Consider the following 8,627-nt stretch of genomic DNA (forward strand, 5'->3'; position numbering starts at 1 on the left):
AGATGGTATAAATCACCATTTTGAATTCCAAGATGTCAGTATCCCTGTTCTACTCACATAGTAGAAAAGAAAATGCTGATGCGATGACATTAGTGCTTTGTTACAAAACAGTCAACTTTTCAGTACACCTACAATGTCTGCTCAGGATCTTATGTATCATTATCCTTCCATGAACTGTTAGCACAAAGCTTCTGGAGAAAAACTTATAAGGTCTCATTGTGCTGATTGTTAGAAGAAAAGTTACTATTTCTTCTGATGACTAAATTCCAAGTGAATACACATTGGCATCATCTAAGAATTAAGGTTTAATGAGAAACATTTCACATAGAAATTTAGGAATCAAAAGTCTTCATTTTTCTCTCACATCCTACAACTAAAATTTCAGTATTTTCCCTCATAACCTGCTTTATATTTCTCTAAACTGTACTGATATTACCTTGGTTAGCATGTCATTGATTTCTAATTCACCCTTCCAGGAATAATTTTAAATGTCAAACTATTGGCAAATGAGATTTAGGAATTGATGAGCTTTGCAGAAGATATTTGCTTCTAAGTTGTTATTACCCTCTGCTGATAAATATTGACAGGTCAGAATATAAATCACAAATATCTCAGCTTTACCTTATCAAATGGCTTGTAACGAATACTTTGTTTTTCTGAGTTTTCCCATAAAGTCTATATTAACAAATTAGGATTACAGTGTGAAGATACTGGTTCCTATGACATTGAAACTAATTAATAAGACCAAAATATTTTCTCTGTGTAACTCACATGTGAATTGGGTTGCCAGAAAACAATCCTGCATGATTTATAATATCCCCATTTCAGGGATGCCAAAGAGTTCTGCAAGAGTAATGTTTCTCAGTGGAATTTTCTTTCAAGATGAACATTTCCTTCTCTAAGCGAATCCCCAGGGATGGATATAAAAAAAAATAAAGAATATTTGCAGTCCAGAAAGTTCCTTTGTAGAAATCTTAAGGCACTCTAGCAACTTTCATGCTATAAAAGCTTAACTCCAATGGTCATGGGCACTTTACTTACTATGCTGTTTAATGTTTAAAATATTTATTTCTAATAGGGTGTGTTTCACAATATTTAATGACACATTGCAGCAACGTAGTGCAACTGAGAACATTTAGATTTATTTTTCTAGAAAAGATGATTTTTCCCCCTTTAGGACAACAATCGTCAGTGCAAATACTGAGGACAAAGTACAATTCACTTATACTATACTAAGTGAATCCACTTGAGTATTAAAATGACTTTAGTTGATGTATATAGATTAAAACCCACGAAGATCTTCATGTTTCCCTAAATAAAAGAGAGTCCTCACCATAATAATCATTATCAGAAAAGGCTTGTTATAGCTACAAATGATTCGAAGTATTAATTTTGGTTGAAAATTGGTGTAGAAGATGTATAGCAGCTAACAAGTGTACACTGTCCAGTTATATGGTCTATTTTGACTGCTTTGTAGTAAAACTACACATTAAAATTTATTGTGGTTTATTTCATTTTTAAATAATTGCATATATTTATGGTATAGGTGTGATATTTCAATACATATACATAATGTACAATGATCAAATCATGGTAATTAGCATATCCATCACCTAAAATATTTATCATTACTCTGGGATGAGAACATGCAAAATCCTTTCTAGCTACATTGAAATATACAATGCAACATTCTTGTAAGTTTCTATTAACAGTACTCAAATGTGTTTAATTGGATTAATATATTGTATAGGCAAATTCAGAAAAGTTTTGAAAAACAGGCACTGCAAGATACTTTAGAGTATAACTATGATAAATAGAGTGAAAATAGGACTAAGATTAATTAATATATCATAATTATATATATAATTATATGACACACATGTATCATTAACATGCATGTCCACATATATTTACACAGACAACACAGATGTTTCTGAAGGGGGGACAAGAGTTGATTTGCTTAAATATATTCAAATGTATCTCTACAGAAGAATATATTTATATTTGTAGAATATTACAAAATTTAGTAAATCATTCTCTTCAACAATAACAATAATTTGGTCCATTAAAAATACATTTAAACTTGCCTATCTGAAATACACAAATATAAAGATTGCTAATTGTAGAAAGAAATAAGGAAATCAATTAAATTGAAATAGATTCTTATCTATTGTTATGGTTTAAATGTTGGGTGCCCCCTAAAAACTCATGTGTGAGACAATGCAAGAAAGTTTAGAGGTGAAAGGATTTTTAACATGCTCAGTGCATTAATCCCCTGACAGGAATTAACTGAGTAGTAAGTAACCATATACAAGTAGGGTGTGGCTAGAGAAGGGGGGTTTCTGGGGGTGTCTTTAGGGTATATCTTGTCCTTGTTGAGCAAAACTCTCTCTCTGCTTCTTGGTGGCCATTTCTTGAACAGGGTGTCCTCTACCACTCTTCTGCCACAGGGTCCTGCCTCACCTTGGACTCATAGCAATTGAGTCAGCCATCTACAGAATAAGGCCTCTCAAACTTTGAGCCCCAAATAAACTTTTCCTCCACTAAAATTGTTCTTGTCAGATATTTTGGTCACAGTGATGAAAAGCTGACTAAAACTTCTGTACCATGTTGGATTTTGGAAGAAGGAGGACTTTTTGAAGCATAATACCTGGGGTAGAAACCATAAAGGAAAAAACAAATGGATTTGGCTCTTAGCAAACATCTGTACCTGTAAATTTAACATACTATAAAGCAAAACTTAAATGAAAACAGCAGGTAAAACATTTACAATATACACTAACCAGTGGTTAAACATTTTCATATATAAAAAGCTAATACAAAAAGTTAATAAATAAGTGGTCAAATTAAAATGGGGAGATCAGTTTATTAAGGGATATAAATTTAAATCTTATACAAACTCAACAAAATGCAGATTGAAATGAGCATGTTCCTTTTACCTATAATATTGAGGAGAATGATAAATAATAAGTATGGCTAGCATTAATGAAGTTATTTGTAATAAGTCATATACTATAGCTGATAGCATACATTGCTAACCTTTTTGAATAACAAATGATCATATGTTTGTAAAGCCTTATAAATATGAAAAATTTTGACTTAGTAATTCATCTTTTGTAAATGTACTCTTTAATGTCCTTGCTATAAGAGGACAAAAGCTAATTTACTAGTTTGTTAATCATAGCAACTTTGTGTGTGTATGCGTGTGTCTGTGTGTGTTTGTGTTGCGCTGGCTATTAAGCTCATGACCTCACATATTCTAAGCAAGCACTTTACACTTATATATAAACCTTAAATGCTCAACAACGTATAAATTAATTTGGCATCTCAGTTTGGGGGCTGTTCTGTAAACATTGATACTATGTCTGTATTAATGGGCTTAAGAAAAGGTTTACAATATCTAAATAAGTGAAAAAATCCAGATATGTATTTGTGTATAATTTAATCATAGAGAGATAATCAAACACACATAAACAGATACACACACACTATGAACTCCAATGTGGTAATACATATAGAGTTGATTTGTTCTTTATTTGAAATTTTTAAGTTGTTACACTGAACATGGGATGCCATTATAGGTATGCAAATATTTTAAATAAAAAAATATGTTTATAAATAATTATTCTAAGAAAACCCCAAACTAGGGTCAACATATTTTATTATTCAGCTTAGGTCTGATTAATTCAAGGATAATTGTATTTGTAAAAATTGTGGCATCAAATTATAAATTGAACAGACTTTCCCAGTTATCTCACTTCAATAAAATTATTATTAAACTGATTTTAAAAAGGTATGTAGTTTAAAAACATATAAAAGGGTAAACAAATTAAATTCTGCCTAAATTCTTAGCACTATTATAAAATCTCTGACAAGTTTCAATTTAGCCTTTTTAATTGTTTTTGTATATTTATTTTAATTGATATCAAAAAGCAAAACTATTGTGTAGTTAATTGGGGACCATGTAATACTTTGATATATGTATGTATTGCATATTGATTAAATCAGGCTAAACTTATCTTTCTCATAAAACATTTCTTGTTTACTAGAGGTGAAATTTTTCCTTCAAGCTTTTGGAAATGTACACTTGTACATTTGTTATTGACAGTGGCTCCACTATGCAATTGTACTTATAAACTTCTTATGTCAATCCAACTATAATTAGTATCCGATGAACAACCATTTCACATCTCTCTCCACCCTACTTTCCATGGCAGCTGGCAAGCACCATCTACTCACTGCTTCTTTGAGATGAAATTTTTAGATTCCAGATATGACTGAGATAATGCAGTACTTGTCTTTCTGTACTTAGTTTATTTAAGTTAATGTAGTTGTCTTCAGTTCTATTCTTCTCTTTGTAAATAGCAAGATTTATTTTTTTTTTATGGCTCAATAGCATTCCATTATGTATTTGGATTACATTCTCTGTATTAATTCAGTAATTGATAGACACTTAACCTGTTTCCATTTCTTGACTCTTTTGAACAGTGCTGCACTAAATATGGATGTGCAAATGCCTCCTGGACATACTGATTTCATTTCCTTTGGATATATACTCTGTACTGGTATTGCTGGATGATATGGTAAGTCTATACATAATTTTTTGAAGAAATTCCATACTAGTTTCTTCAATGCAATTCTAACATATACACATTAACTTTGTGCAAATGCTCCCTTTTCTCCACATTCACAGTAGTGCTTTTATCATCAGTTTTTTTTGATAACAACCATTCCTACTGGGTTGAGGTGGTATGACATTTTGGATTTGATTAGAATTTCCTTGATGACTACATGTTAAGTATTTTTTTGCATGTTACCTTTTCATATACCTGTTTTTGAGAAATGTCTATTTAGTTATATTGCCCACTTCTAAAATCAGATTATTTGCTTCCTTGTTACTAAATGCTTTGAGTTCCTTATATCCATTGGATGTGAACTCCTTGTCAATAGATAGTTTAGAAATATTTTACCCCATTGTTCAGGTTATTTGTGCCTCTTGGTTATTGTTTTCTTATTGTGGAGAAACTTTTTAGTTTTTGGAATCTCATTTGTTAATATTTGCTTTTGTTTCCTGTGCTTTTGGTATCTTGTCTGAAAATCCTTGTTCTTTTCTATGTCCTGAAGTAACTTCTGCAATATTTTCTAGTAGTTTCATAGTTTCTGGTCTTATACTTAAGACTTTAACCTATTTTTGATGATTTTTATAACTGTTGATAAGTAGGTCTCTAATTTTATTCTTCTGGACATGAATGCCAGTTTTCTAAGCACAATTTATTGAACATACTGTCCATATTCCAGTCCATATTTTAGCACCTTTGTTAAAAATTAGCTCATTGTCAATATTTGGATTTTCCTCTAGGGATTTTATTCACTTTATTTTTCTGTTTGTTTTTATAATAATAGCATGGTGTTTTGATTACTGCAACTTTGTATTTTGAAGTAAGGTGGTGCAATGTCTCTTATTTTGATTTTTGCTCCTGATAGGATTTGGCTATTCAGGGTATTTTTGTGGTCCTATATGAATTTTAGGATTGCTTTTTCTACTTCTCTTAATAGTGTGATTTTGTTAGGCATAGCATTTAATATATAGATTGGCTTGGGTATTATGGACATTCTTAGCAATACTTTTTTTGTTTTTAAATTTGTTCTAACTAGTTATACATGACAGTAGAATGCATTTTGACACATTGTACACAAATGGAGCACAGCTTCTCCTTCCTCTGGCTGTACAAAGTGCAGAGTCATACCAGTTGTGTAATAACACATGTACATAGGGTAATGATATCCATCTCATTCCATGATCCTTCCCACCCCTAAGGCCCCTTGTAAGATATTCAGAAAGAAATAAATGAACTATAACAAAACTAGAAAACAAGTTACAAAATTGTTGTGGTGATATCTTACACATCATTAATTACATTGAATATAAATAGATTAAATTACTCAATTAAAAGACACAATGTGTCTGAATGGATAAAAAAGAATCATGTGTTACCTACAAAAACTTCACTTCACCTCCAAAGAACACATAGAATGAAAATAAGTTGACTAAATAAGATTTTTTATGCAAATGGATTCAAAGTAAAGCAGAAGTAGACATGCCTATATCAAATAAAATAGACTTTAAGTTAAGAGCAGTAAAAACAAAGGTTATAATGTCATGATAAAGAGTTTAATATAGAAAAAGAAAATAAGAAATATATTTTTTCTAATTCAGTCCCCAATACCTCTCCTTCCCCTCCTCTCTCTCTACTTCCTGTTCCCTTCCCACTATGATACTGATCTTTCTGCCATTTACCCATAGTTACTTTTAAATTAATTTCTTGTGGATGCACATGATGGAGAGATTCATTGTAGTATATTCAAATATGTACATAGGAAATTTATGTCAGATTCTTTCCACTTTTTTTTCTGTTCCAATTGCCCCTCCCTTTCCCTCATTCCCCTTTGTCTACTCAACTGAAGTTTTATTATTTTTTATTCCCCTGCCCCTGTTGTGGAATAGCTTCCACATATCAGAGAAAACATACAAACTTTGGTTTTTAAGGATCGGCCTATTCTTATTTCACTTAGCATGATGGTCTTCAGATACATTCATTTACCCATTCTTCTTTACCACCCCCCATTATGGGTCAGCACCCTCTTATCAGAAAAAATATTCAGACTTTGGTGTTTTGGGTTTGGCTTATTTTGCTTGGAATGATATTCTCCAGCTCAATCCATTTACCTGCAAATGCCATAATTTCATTCTTCTTTAAGGTGGACTAATATTTCCATTATGATATATACCACATTTTCTTTATCCATCTGTTGAAGGACATCTAGGTTGGTTACATAGTTTAGCTATTGTGAATTGAACTGCTTCTGCTGCTCTCAATAATGTAATTCACACTTTGTTAGACATTGCTTTGAATATGTAGATTTCTTGGGTGTTATTGACATTTTTAGCAATATTTATTCTTCAGTCCTGCGCTACAGAACATTCTCAGAAAAATATTCCATGAGGAGGAAATGAAAAGTAACAATGTAGGTCAGCAAAGGGAGGAACTACCCTAAAGGAAAAGCCAGTCAAAGGAGAAACCAAGTCAAGTTAAAAACCAAAAATAAGCCAAAATGAGTGGGAATACAAATCATATCACAATAATAACCCTGACTGTTAATGGATTAAACTCATTAATCAAAAGACATAGACTGGCAGATTGGATTAAAAAGAAAGACCCAACAATATGCTCCCTTCAAGAGACCCATCTCATAGAAAAAGACATCCCATCCACAGACTAAAGGTAAAAGGATGGGGAAAAAATATACCATGCACATGGACTCACTAAAAAAAGCAAGGGTCTTCATTCTCATATCGTGTTGAATTTAATGGAGTTATTATATTTAAATTTTGTATTTTTCATATTAAAGTTGTGAATGCTTCATGCCCCATACTTTCAATGTTAGAGGATTCTGTATTTGTTGTATAAGTACACTTATCAGCAAGATTTTAACTTTCCATCCTTTCCTCTTATTCATTAATGTCTGTCAGTTTGAAGATCTTCCTTAAATATTTCTTATAAGAAAGTGCTGTTTAAAATATAACCTCTCAAGTTTTGTTTCTCATGAAATGTCTTTATCTCCCTTTTATTTCTAATGTATAGTTTCCCTGAATATAGCATTCATGATGGGCAAATTTTGCCTTTAGTACTGTGAAGATCTCACTTCACCCTCTTCAGGTCTACAAGTCTTCTGCTAAGAAGTTTGCTGAATTTGGAGACCTCAATACATTTGTTACTATTCTCTCAGAACTTTGAGAATATTGTACTTACTGTTCATCTTTGAAAGCTTCATTATAAGATATTTTCATTCATATTCAGTTGAGTTAAGTCTGACTGGTAACATTTAACTTTCCTGTACTTTGATATTTGTATTCTTATTTAAGTTTGGGAAGTTTTCTATCAATATGTACTTTAGCATTTTTCTACCTCTTTGGCATTCTCAAGACCTTCTTGCATCCCAATATGCTGAATATTTGCTCTTTTATGACTGTCCCAAAATTTCCTTGAGTTTTTAAAAATTTTTCTTTATTTTTTTCTCTTTTATCCACCAATTATTTTTCACAAAACCTTTCTTTTTATTAGAACATCATATTTATATATATTATTTGAGTTCTTTTTGACATAATTATACATTATAATACACGTAATATACATAAATGTAATATATATAATATACAAAAATATACATACAAGGAATTTGACTTCAATCCCCATTCCCCCTCCCCTTTAATCCCCTCCTCCCTCACCCTTTTATGTCTCTTCTATTTTAGTAATCTTTTCATTCCTTTATTCATTTATTTTGAATGGTACTGTCCACATACATAAAGAAGATATTGCCTTTGGTACATTTTTATATGTATATACCATGATTCTTTTAAATTCATTCCATATTTCTTTCCCTTTTCCTTCCTTCCTCCCTCACTCTCATTCTCCTACTTCTAAACCACTGAGTTTTCCTGTATCATTGATGTTTGATCCTCCCCACAACCCTTATTTTTCTTTAGCTTCCACATGTAAGAGAAAACTTTTGACCCTTGATTTTCTGAGTCTGGATTATTTCACTTAGCATGATGTCCTCCATTTCCA

This window comes from Sciurus carolinensis, chromosome X (assembly GCF_902686445.1).
Source record: "Sciurus carolinensis chromosome X, mSciCar1.2, whole genome shotgun sequence".
NCBI lineage: Eukaryota > Metazoa > Chordata > Mammalia > Rodentia > Sciuridae > Sciurus > Sciurus carolinensis.